This window comes from Corvus brachyrhynchos, unplaced genomic scaffold, assembly GCF_000691975.1.
Source record: "Corvus brachyrhynchos isolate BGI_N302 unplaced genomic scaffold, ASM69197v1 scaffold34, whole genome shotgun sequence".
Lineage (NCBI taxonomy): Eukaryota > Metazoa > Chordata > Aves > Passeriformes > Corvidae > Corvus > Corvus brachyrhynchos.
The window spans coordinates 3,830,439-3,843,678 of NW_008238126.1; positions in this window are offsets into that span (position 1 = coordinate 3,830,439).

Consider the following 13,240-nt stretch of genomic DNA (forward strand, 5'->3'; position numbering starts at 1 on the left):
CTGTAACCTGTTTAGTGCATAAATTCCTCCTTAGTCATTCAGGTACCTTCTTCAGTGCTGATCTGCCATCTGTAATAGGACCAGGACAAGTGTGTAATACTGTAGATTTCCTGTCTGCATTATTATTGAAAAAGTTCCAGGGTGTTTTGGTTAGTTAGTTGCCATAGTTGAAAAAATGAAAAATCTATTTTTTCCATATTTTTTCCTGTATTAGATTATTATATGTTGAAAGGTTGTATGCTAGTGATATAAACATCCTAATGTCTTCATCAGCTTAGATCTAAACTGCTGCTTGTTGTCCAAGCACTAACAACTTGGTGTTGGTATATAGCAAAAGATTTAGCCAACCTTCATCAGTTTGAAGTTCCTGTTTTGATTTGTTAATCTTCTGTAAGTGTTAGATAATTAGGATAGTGTTTGAGAAGACTGTTGAGCTACAGTATGAAATAGATTTTATCATAAGAATATTTCCATTATTTAGCTGGATTTGGAAAAGATATAATTCCCAATATGAATCTATGCCCACTGGTTCAGGTAAGTTGGACAGGTAAACTTTGCCCAAGGTGAAACACAGAACACTGTTTCAAGTAACTGGAACCAAGCTCAAAAAATGTTTCAAGGTGGTGACAAGTTGCGTCCCCAGGCAAGCTCTGCTATTGTGAAGGCTGTTTTAATCAGACCCACTTTTTTAACTGTCCACCCGAGTATGATAGCTGCCTGTGCCAGAAAAGGTGTTTAGGTTTTGCACATGCATTGTGTTCATGCAGCAGAAACTGGAATTGAGCAAAGCTTAGGTAGGATTATGGTCGGGGAATAAAGAGTGAATGGGGATGTGTGGGGCTGTGCCACTGGGGTAACAAGAGGGACTATGCAGGAGTGCAAGACAAGAAAAAGGAGCACGAAGGAAGGGCTGGTGCAGTGGGAACGAAGGACGGAGGGGTGGGAGTGGGGGTGCAGAGAAGGATAAAGACTGTGCACACAGGCTGCTGGCTGGCAGCTCTTGGCACCTGGAGGAGGATGCTATAGGGATGTGTTTGGTGCCCGCTGACTGTGGAGGCTGTTCCTAGAGAAGGATGTGAGAGGAAGTGGGTTTTTGGGGCAAGACACTCACAGGGTAATTTCTTGGGGCTTACCATGGTTTGGATGAGCACCTAAATATAGGAGCCCACTCCTCATGACCACCACTTTCAGAGAACAGTTGCTGCTGCTTATTTCACTTCGTGATTGGGTTTGTAAAAAGGAATTTTCCGCATGGTCTCAAATGCAACTGATTCATCTTGGAGAGAGAGGAGATGGCGAGGTGATCTTCAAATTAGTGCCCGCCTTCTGCTCTCGGTTTTTGAGGGCTATGTGTGTTTGCCAAGATGTACGGTAATGTTGAACAGGATAATTAATTAAACAAGCATGATCCTTAATTGCAGGGGGTCTTTATACTTCTGTCAGCCTGCTTTTAAAAATGACTTGTGCCATCACATTTCTGTGACTAGGGAAAATACTGTTTCCTGCTTTTTCAGGCAAAATAAGGGCAGATAGTTCAGTTAATTATGCAAGGGTGTCGATGCCCCTGAGACATTGATGCTGACTATCAGTGATACCAGTGAAGGGATCCTGATGGCTGTGACACTGTTCTGCTCCTGAGTCCTCTGTCCCTGTGCACGAAGGTCACATAGATTTTTGTTTGGCTCTCACTTGCAGTGAAATATCCATCAGTTATAAACTTATTGGCAGCCCAAAAGCCAGAAGAGGCCTGAGCCTGTAGGTTACAGTGCTCTGTCTCTGCACAGCTGTGGAGGAACACCAAATGCTGTCAGACACTCACGACAGCACTGCTGACTTGGGGGATGTGTGCCTGCACTCCGGGGTGCTTATGTGCTCAGAAACCTTTGCTTAGAAATTCCTCCAGCAACTCCTTTACAAGCTTCATCTCTTAGAAAACTAATCCCTTGTTGTAATGCACATAACAATAACAAGATATGGATCAGTGACAGATGGATACTTTCATACTTGGCATATGGCGTGTTATGAGCCTTCTCCCATGATATTGAAGCTGATGAGTCTTTCCGTTGAATTCGCTGAGCTTTGGATCAGGCCCTGGAAAAAAAATGAGTGTAATTCTAAAGACAGCTTGAAATTAAAAGGGGGAAAAAAAATAAAATCACTTTAAACCTTCTTTTTTTTTTTTTTTTTTTTTTTACACCTCTGTAGAAGTCTGTGATTTTTGGTTATGTATGGTAACTCAGTTGGAAAGACAGGCACGTGGGATCATACCAATTAAGAGGATTCCACAATGGGAGAAAACTTCTTCTTAGTGTATAAATCTTCAGCTTTAATAAGTGATGTTTGAGAGTTAGAATCTGACTGACTTTGCAGGCAGTGAGGCATAACGAAGCTGGAAATGTTGAAGTGACTGGAAAATATATGAATTATGGCAAACACCTTGCCTCTAAATACTTAAAATTCCCATTTGGCTCCATTTTAAATATCCTCAGAGAATACAACTTAGCAAAATTTTCTTTGAGGAATTTAGAAGTATTTTACTCAATTAATGCCGTATTTTAACATTCTATTAAGAAGTATTTTTATGATTAACAGCACACAGTTAATTTGCATAAATAATGTGTTTAAAATTTTGACTCTGTCACAACTTTCCAAAAAAATTATCGTTTTAGGGATTTCTGATGCAAAACTTGATGTGAATTTCAGTTTGATTCTCACTGCAGTCTGCATCAAATACATAAGATTCACCATAAGCAGCTGACAACAAAAATATCTTATTGACAAAGACAACTGTGTGGTATTTAATGGATCATATAATTCATAATTTACCATAAGTGGAAGACGGCTCCCTAATATGATCATTAAAAAAAAAGAGATTTGTAGGGAATGTAGTTTTGGTATTGAGTAACCCACAGTCTCTTTTCGTTATGTTGCCGCTGAGAGATGATTCCAAGCCTAAGGAATCATTTCTTTGGTGTTACCCTCTGTCAGGGACCTGTTCAGAACCTGGGGTCATCTGCAGAGGTGGCTTTGGTCATAGAATAGCAGGTTGGAAGGGACCTTAAGGATCATCTGGTCCAAATTTTTTTGGCAAAATATTGTTTAGATAAGATGGCTCAGCACCCAGATGTGACAGGTTGCCAGTTGGAAAAAGAGCTGTTTGCCACCACCCTCTGGGTGTGACCTGTCAGCCAGTTCCCCACCCACCACATGGAGCACTTGTTCAGGCCATAACACATCAGCTTTTCTAGGAGGGGACTGTGGGGAACAATATCAAAAGCTTTGGGGAAGTCCAGATGGACAATGTCCATGTCTCATCCCACATCCACTGAGCTGGTTTCTTTGTTATATGAGGTGATCAGGTTTGTCAAGCACAATTTGCCCTTGGTGAATCCATGTTGTCTTTTCCAATCGTGCTTCATCTGAATGGTGATAGCCCCCAAGAGGGATTTGTTCCATAACTTTCCTAGGGATTGGAAGAGGCTGATGGGCCTCTAATTGCCTAGCTCCTCTCATCTCTGCATGCACTGGTGGATGCCCTTGTAGTTCCCAGTGGATATTTGTCTGCTTTTCCGTGTCTGGAACAATTCTCCTTTGGTTTTGAGCAGACTCTGAAGCTCACATTGAAGCCAAGGGGGTGCTTCACTTGCTTCCCTTGCCTTTAAAGGGGATGAGATGTTTTTGTGCTTCCATGGGAGAATTAGTGAAAAACGCTCCTTTAGCCTCCGTGAAAGATCCCATAGAGTCCCTCCCAACAGAGTTCTGAGCCGTCTGCAAGATTAAGCTTTTCCTTGGAGATGACCCCTCTGGTCTTGACTCAGAGGTGTTTGATAAGGGCTCCCACAATTGCTGCAGTTGACTTCTATTCCTTGAAGGTTCTTCTTAGCATAGAATGCCATAACTCCTTGTCTTCCTCCTTGCCTTTCTTCATGAAGCAGCCTATAACCACCCATCCTGATCCTCCAGGCATGTGGCACAGGCATGGGCCGCTCTCCCAGAATCCAGCTGCTCCTGAGGCACTTTGGTGCCTGCCTTTCCTTAAAGCCCACATGATGAAATGTTTTGCACCCAGGCTTGTGCTCCAAATGGGTGACAATTTTATGATGAGATCATATTTACTGTTCAGTGCTACTCCCTTTTTTATTTACAGATGATAACATTAGGACTGTAACTCAATGAACTGTACTCTTTGGAAATAAAACCAGCTCCAAGATGTGATTTCTAATGAAGAAAGCCATAAACTTTGCTTATATATGGGGAAAGTTTTAATTTTTTTTCCCTCCTGGATTGTATTACTTGTGTTCTGGCTGGGTATTTGGGCAAGTTTACAGATCAGCTTTTTTTCTGGTATGCACTAATTTTCATTTAATAGGTTATTATATTCTATAGTGCTTTTTGCTATAAGCAAAAGAGCTTAACTTGTTACTAGCTTAACTCCATGCTAGAAAAATGAGTTGTGCTCTTTGTAATGTCCTGTTTCGAATGAGAATTACATATATTTTATCAAAACATGCACAGATTACTTGATTTAAATGCTGATTGAGAAATGTCAAGTCTCTCCTGAATGGGCACAGCAAGGTGCTGATAGAGCAGTGCATTCCAAATAGCTTGACTGTGGTTTCTTTCTCTTCACAGTTGTTGTTCAAAACACATAAAGAGTTTGGAAGCACTGTTTTCATGTTGCTGGTTCTAGAAATTCCTCCAAAAGGAATTTATAATAGGCTTCTCTGGGGTGGTCATGAGCACTTCCCAGCTGTAAAGATGTGGATCAACACTGATTGGCTTTCCTCTAGGCTTGCTCCTTCTAGTTTGCCTTTCCATTCCAACAGCATGTTTTTTGTGGTACCAATTCCAAAATAATCTAGAAATCAAAGTTAGTTGAATACAAAGAGTAGCAGACTCGAAATGCATGATCTCGGCATGCTTCTGGAACCTGCTGGCCAGAGGAATCATTCCTCTGCTGTTCCTCACCTCTCCCAGTGAAGTGAAGAGCATAACGCTTGTACTGCTCTCACTGGAGCTGGAATTAAATCGTTCCTGTGATGATCTTGGTCTACTAAACAGTTGTAACAAGTTTTGTTTTTCCTACTTTTTTAAAACTAGCTGTAGATGAACAAACTTGAAGCTTTCAGACACCCACAGCTACTTTAAATCCATGAGGTTCTGTAACTCTGAAGGGTAAACTCTGGCTTCAATCTTTGTAGTATAGTTCTCAAAAATTATAGGTAGACAGAGTAAGAAAAATTGCATACAGGATTTCTAACAGGTTTTAGGGGAAAATGCAGAGAAGAGAAGCTGTAATCTCCAGGCTTGTGTTTATTGCTGGGAAATTGCATACAGTGGTTTCCAGTTTGGTCTTTCCCTGCTTTGTTCTGTGCCTTTGGGGAAGCTGCTGGACATGTGTGCTTGCTTTCTGTATTGCAGAGATAGCACTGAGTTACCTCTCTCTGGAGAGTGCTGGTGTAACAGGTAACATGGCCACAGGACTCAGCATACATCAAGTCTTGGAACTGTTTTCTTCTTTCTCTTTTCTCTCTTCATTCATTCACAGCAGGTCTTGCTTGCAGAATTGTGTAATAAACCGAGCCACAATAAAAATTTAATGTGAAATGAAATTAGGCTTATGGATATTGTTACCTTTGTTTACTATACTCCATTGGCACAGGCTCAAAAAAAAAGGTGTATTATTTTACCAGGGGAAAAACAAAAGGCAGAAGTGTTTTCAAAAACAGGTTTGGGTTTTTTTTTTGGTTTGTTTTTTTGGTTTTTTTTGGTTTTTTTTTTTTTATTTCTCTAATTAGCCTTTAAGAAAATTATGTATTCGAATCTAGTACAGGAATAAAAAAGAGACTGCCTGAAATTGCAAAGTAAAATTACTAAGTGACTTTTGTTTTTGGTCTTAAACTGTCTTGTCATATATATTTGACCAGTTTTTTGGCTACTTATTGCTTGCCTGGTAGCTTTATTACCCTTTAAAATCTATAATTATTTTGTGTATTTGCTTTTCTGTAATGGATTCATACACTTGTATGTCTTTGAAGCTCTCTAAGATGTACAGTTCTGCTCTGTGTCCATTATGTCATCTGCTCTGTGTGGTTACACAGCTTGGCCAGAGCAGCTTCAGCACGCAAGCAGTAAAAATAATTAAAATGAATCTCTTTTGCATAAGAAGCTTTTGATTACTCCAAGTTTTCGACGGAATCGTGCCGTGGGATTCCAGACGCCACCTGTCGGGGATGCTGAAGACTGCGAGCAGCTCCTGCCTCGGGAGTGCAGGTGTTACAAATATAAATAATGCAAGAGATTTTAATACCATGGAGCGTATAGTAGAGCATAAATAATCGGTTTTCTCCGGGTCAGTGGTTTATGCCGAATAACTTGATTTGTTTCAGTCTTTGACATAAAGCTGTGTTCTGGTCTTCTCCAAAGATGCAGAATTGTTTTAAAACTAATTGATTTAGTCCTGTAATTTTTACTTGGGCTCAATTTCCCATGGTTTTCGGAAATCCGATTGCAAGGTCTGTTCTCATAGGTGCTGGGAAATGTCTTTGTGTTTCATCAGGTTTGAGCCTTCCCTCTGCTTCACAGACCCGGCTCCAAGAGGAGCTGTGTGGCTGGAAGGGAGCTGTGCTCGGGCTCCCATGCGAGGTCAGGCACGTTTGGAGTGGCTCCTTCTGCTCCTGCTCAGGCCTCTCTGGGAGTTCATCCATGAAATGCCTTCCAGAGTTCCAGTATTTGCTTTGTTTTGGTTGTGATAATACCTTCATTGTGTCATTTCTATTTTCCTTTTAAATTAACAGATAGGTAGAAATGTGTTGGGGGGTTGGAGTTTTGGTTGATTGGTTTTGTTTTGGTGGGGTTTTTTTTTGTTTGTTTGGGAGAGGAGATGTTCACTAGCTTGTTCAGGCTTGAGAAGTGGTGTCCTTCTAGACTAAACCACAATGTGATTTTTTCACTTTTTCACCTAACAGCAAGGATGAGTGATAATCTTATAAACTCAATTATAATGCCTTGAATTTTAAATTTACATTGTTGTTTTACATTATCTTTAGGGTGATGTCATAACTCCTTTATAAACAGCTGAAGATAATAACTTTCATAAGGGAAAAAAAACCCTCTAAGATTTTTTTCTAAGCACATTAAATTATTTTTATTTTATTATGTAAGAAGGAAAACCATGGCTATTAAATAACATTATTTGGGGTTTTTTTCCTGGTGTAATATAAGCCCCTTCAGATACAATAATCTACTCATTGAATATCATTTGTTGTATTATGGCTAAAGAAAAGGAAAAGCTACATATTATTCTGTCTGTTGTCAGAGGCATCAGACTATGTGGACCTTTTACTTATTCTCTTATGGATAAGAATAGTATTTTAATTTTTATGAGAAAGCAGCATTGGAAACGCTACTGAGATGCAATATCAAAAACTTTTGTTAAAATATTTTAAAACATTAAGCTCTGGGAAGACTTGCTGCTAATTTTAGTAGTCCAAACTTATTTTCTACATGACTGAATCCAGAGATTAAGTTTCAGTCAATTACTTTAAAATAAGATTGGGTCTGAAGAACATGCAGAGTTTTAGAGACAAGATTTCACCTTTATCAAGCTAAGCACCTCAGTAGTACACATTGTGACTTGAAGTAGAATAATTTTGAATGTGCAGAGTTTCCCAATGGGTTTTTTGTACTTGACTCTTTTATTATATTCTCAAAGAGAGAGAAGAGAGAATAACACATCCTCTCTTTTATCCATTTTGGTTCTGTGGTAAAAGGCATTTTTTTAAACTGCAGGACATATTTGTACTTTCTGCAGTTTTCTTTGTAGTTTTGATTATACTTGGAGTTATTTTACTCCTAATGCAAACAATGTCTGTTTGACCCAAGAGTTTTCTTAGACTGCCATGATTTCTGCAGGCTTGTTCTCTGCAGAAAGCTAACCAGACTAACTTGTGTTGGGAACAAATGAATAAGAATCCTACCTGCCGTTGTTAGGATCCATTTGCTTTGCTGGTTACTTAGCCTGTGTGGAAACAGTAGTTTGCACAGAAACAAAAGCATTTTGTTGTTTGGTTTTGGTTTTGGGGTTTTGTTTGTTTGTGGTTGTTTTTTTGTTTGTTTTGTGTTTAATCCACATCCTGTTGATTATGTGTCAGGTCAGAAATTCTGTGATTATGTTAACTGACTTACTGGGAAAAGGAAAAAAGAAAAGTTTTTGCTGGGTTATGGGCAATTTTTCCTGAACCATACCACATATTCCTAAACTAACACCATGGGAATATCTTGATTTCTACTTTGTTAAAATTTCTCCTGTGGTGATATGTATTCTAATCCTTGTTTTCTGAATGGAGCTACTGATCTACTGTTAGACCTGGGCTGACCTGGCAGATTTAATACCCTGCCTTTTCCCAGTTCTGGACTACTATGCTCAGACTCTAAAATTTAATTTTAGAAACTGTGATGAAAAGTAAAATGGGTAAACAGTGTACTTTTTTGAAAGCCCTGGTATTTCACTGTTGTAAATACAAGAAATGCAACTTCTGTGTTTGATGGTTTATTTTGCAAGGTAGGAGTTTAAATTCCCCTTGGCACTCATGGTCAATGTGAGGCAAATCAGTTTTAATAATGAAACTGATCTTGCTGTCTGGGTAACTCCAAGATCTTTCAAAAAATTAGAAGTTTGTCTTTATAAGAATGAGTGAATCCTCTACTCCCTCCTCTCAGTCCACAAGTGATTGTCATAGAAAAGGCATAGAAAAGGTGGGCCAGAAAATTTGGAAATACTTTTCTAAAAAGAAATCTTCATTTTGTGATTTATGATTGTGTCCTTAAACTAAAGGTTATCCTGTTCCATTGCAAGTTCTCATTTTATTTGGTTTGGGTGAGTAATGTGAATCACTACTTGCTTCCGAGTACTTCTGTCTGATTTATCGTGGGTGACACAGTAGTCTGCGTCAGCCCTGCTTTCACAGAGTCTGCCCAATTTCCTCTGGTGGTCTTAGATGTTTATTACTGTCATGCCTTTGCAAGTCAAGAAAGGCAGGTGATGTTTTTGGGGTGGTTGCTGGAGGACTCAAAGCCCACAGGACAGAGCAGGCTCCCTCTGCAGCCTGTTGCAGGACGGGCAGGGGTGAGGCGGTGCCTGCCAGCTCTGCAGCAGTGGGAGATAAGCCACCCCGAGTCCCAGTCCCCTGAGGTGAGCTGCACAATGAGAGCTGTTTCACATGGCAGAACCAGAGTTAATGTGGTGCTGGAAATACCACTCAGAACTAGCAGGTGTGGCTTCTCTTCTTAAAGGAGAGATGGAAAGCTGGAAAGTGATACAACCTTCTCTGACCTTTAGCTATCATCTCAACAGCATTATGAAACAAACACTGATGGAAAGAGAAAATAAAGGTAAACAGATAAACAGAGAATGAATTGATTTTTTTCCAAAGGCAGCTCATATCAAAACTAGCATGTCTCGAGCTGAGGATTTCCAGCAGATTGTGGTGGGAGCCTCTGAGATGAGAGACAGGCTGTTTGTGAGGACTAGTTGAGGGACAGATCATGGGTTTTATTGGTTTGTTTGTTATATTTTAGTCTAGAAACTTTTCTTGGTAGGTGACCTTTGCCACAGTTTGCTGGTGTGTAATGCTAGGGAGGCACTGTTCGTGGGAAGAGAAATTAATTACGTGATCATTCTTAAGAACTTGGTTACCAGGGGAGCCTGGGTAGCTGAACCAGGAGGACACTGGCACTGGAACAGCACGCATCAGTAGGATGGTGTAGTTTGGAGAGTGACAAATAAGATGCAAAGATATTAAATATTGCCAGCTCAATCATTGTCCAAATGTATCTGCATGTCTGATGTACTAACAGGAGAGAGATCTACTGACTGTGTGAGACTTGATAAATGTGTTTTTGGAAGACAAGGACTTCTGCAGACTTCACTGGTCTGTCTCAGAAGGTGGAAGGAGCATGTGCTTTTTGGGACAAACATTGCCTGCAGCTGGAACTGCTGGCTTTCCTCACACCCTCAGCCCTGCCAAAGTCTGCTACAGATTATTTTGAAAAGGCTGCCATTTTTCTCAGCCCCTCAGGGCACAACCCCTTCCACAGGAGTTTATGGGCATATAAAAGAAAAAATGAAAACCCAAAGTGAGAAGAGAGAACACCTGCAGGGCATGGCTGCAGTCTATGTAAACAAGCAGGAAAGCAATGTCTTGGATTCTTATTTAGCATCTGCTTGTGGAATAGGTCAGTTTCGCAGTATGGCAATTCAAACTGAGCATAGCCAACAGCCATTTTTTGAACAAAAGGATTGTCCTTTTACTTCAAATTCAGCTTTTAGTGAGGATATTTGGATGTAAGAGTGATAAAAAAATTTACCATGTAAATGGAAAATTAAAATAAGAATTAGCTACTCCTATATTTTAATACCTGCTACTTGAAATAGTGCCTTTCAGCTTCCATGAGTTATAGAAACATTAACTTGTATTCATTGTGTCCCAGAGAGATAAGTGTTATTAACTTGATAAACAATAATATTAAGTAAATTTTCTTGTTTTTCCCCCTTGCTGGTTTTCATTATTACTTTGCATGTTTGAAAATTATTTCTGTTATGCAGCTTTCATTTCCACATAAAAAATTATAAAACCCTGAAACAAATTTATTATTAATTAGGCATGCTTTATTTTATTGAATCCTCTTTCGGTTTGAATGGAATGTCTTCATTCTTTCTGATACATTAGGTAAAGGGTATTGATTTCTTAAGTTCTCAGTCTAATGGCCAACAGCAACTGAAATTGCAGTTTGAATAGAAAAAACCCAACCCATTCCATATTTTGAGATGAAATGAAGAAAATAAAAGGGTTATATTTTTATATATAACATATCTATTAATAAATATATATATATATACACACACTCTTTTATGAAGCTTCAACCCTTGTAACTTCTCATTAAATTACAGAAAATACAAACAAAATATATTTTTCTTCTGTTTTTGAGTTTAGATTTTCTTGTTGTCTTGGTGAGGCTTACATCCATGTTCTTCCCTTTCGTTCACTCTGGAGTTTATTTTGCCAGTCTTAGTTCTGGGTTACGGGGCAGAGAGGTAGCCTCTAGGGGATACCAGTTTGTATTTCACCATCAGTGGGGCTTCTTCATTGATTGACGTCATGGACCTCCTAAAGAACAAGTTCTGGCAGAAAAATGCTTCTCCTCACATCTTTCTGCTGTTTCTAACTTTAGGTATGACTGATCTTTACCTGGAAGAGTGGTGGGTATTGGGTGCCTGGATATACAACATCAGGCAGGATTTATGGCAATGTTACTCTTTGCAATGTATTTACAGTTGTCTCTCAAACTTAAAATAACTAACTAGGTAGACTTGTAAGAGACAGTTCCACAGATATGGTTAAAAGAAATCATCTTAGTCTGAGAATCTGCTATAAATTCACTGTAATTTTATAGGGTTCCTTTGTTTCAGATGGCTGTTTCTGAAATGCCTGGCTGCTATTACAATTGCCTGAGCTTCTCAAAGGAGCTGGATATAAACATCACCCACCCAACAACTTCCTGGACCTTTTCTTTTCTGCCCTTCACTCTTTTTCATAAGTGATTTTACAGATTGTATAACTAAATAGATTTTTTTCTTCCCTGCCTATATTTAGAGCTCCATCCTGAGCTATGTCATCTTGCCATTATGGTTAAAGAACTAATCCTCTTTGTGACTTCCTGAATCACATTTGCCTGTAATCTGGATGACCATGGTGATAATCTGTCAGGCAGACTGCAGGAAGTCCTTGATGTTCAAGGTTTTCCATGTTGACTGCAGGCTTCCTAGCAGACACTGCCTCCTGATGATGTGTGGCTTTCCAGCTGTGCCCTTGCTAACAATGACCACTCATGGATGTGCAACCCTGGGCAGTAACTTCTCAGTTTGTGAAGGGCATGAAACACAACTTTCTTCTGCAGCATTCTGGCCTGAGTGATACTGTGTGTTTTATCTTTATTGTATTGGGAGACTGCTGAGTTTTATCTTCTCAGTAGGAACCCAAAAGACAATATTCTTCAGTTTATTGATGTGCTGCTACTCTGAAAAGTAGTTAAATTGGTTAAACAGTTTTAATCACCAGATAAGAAAATCCTGGACCTTAAGGAAAAAATGTGTAGCAGAGAAAATGTGAGCTGCTATTAGGATACTGAGAGATAGAACAATTCAGGATTAGAGAGACAATATTTACGATGAAAAATAATAGAGTTAGGAGTAAGCATAAAGCTTTTTAATATTTGCAGGAAAGATAGGCACCTGCAGTCATTTCTGTTAATGGACTGCTGAAGACAACACTTTCTTTGGGGAGGTATCGAGAAAACAATTCTTTTTTTTGAGAAAGGCTTCTTACGGATTGCTTATGAAGCTTAAGGGATTTTAACAATAGATTTCCCATTAAAATGTGCAAACTATCTTCTTCCCTTACCATGACAGGGATGTTAGGCAGTGCCTGCCTTAGCACAAAGGGCAGGCCAGCAGGAGCAGATCTGTGGGTCGAGACCCTGGGTGCTGAGATCCCCACTGTGCCGTGGGGCACCACGTCAAGGGGTTTCCTAGCTCTAGGCTGCACTGCACACACCTAATTAAAATGGAGAGCATTTGAAGATACCCTGTCTAATTTCATCCAGTTGAGTTACGTTCACTTTGTTTGAGTGCTCTGTGCACCAAACCATGGGAAGGTCAGGCGTAGGAGCAACTGTGCTATGGAGTCTTCTTGCCTCTTCTCCCCAGCAGTCATACAGGCATTTATTGTATTTTTACTCCCCCCCAGTGTCATGTCTGAGTGGAACTTTGTATTTTAATGTCACCACTGTGAGACTGGCTTATGCTGAAAATTTTGTGTGTGGTTTTCTACGCAGAAATCATGCTTGTAAGCTCTTCAGCACAGGGATATTTCTGCTGTTGTTTTATTCACGTAACTTGTGTATTTCTTGAATAACCAGTGCTCAATATGAAAACAAGCATAATGGTATGTCTATGTATGTTCAACATAGTTTGATACATATAATTTATAAAATACAGAATTGCTGCTTTAGTCCAGATGGGTGTACTAGTTTGAAAACAAACTAGTGGGAGACACCAAGTCAGAATAAAAATTTAATAGGGAAATAAAAAGAGGAAAAAAATAAAATATAAAGGCAGATAACACTGGGTTAAACTGACAGAGTCAGGATACAACCGGACACCCTGTTAATCAGGGCGGTG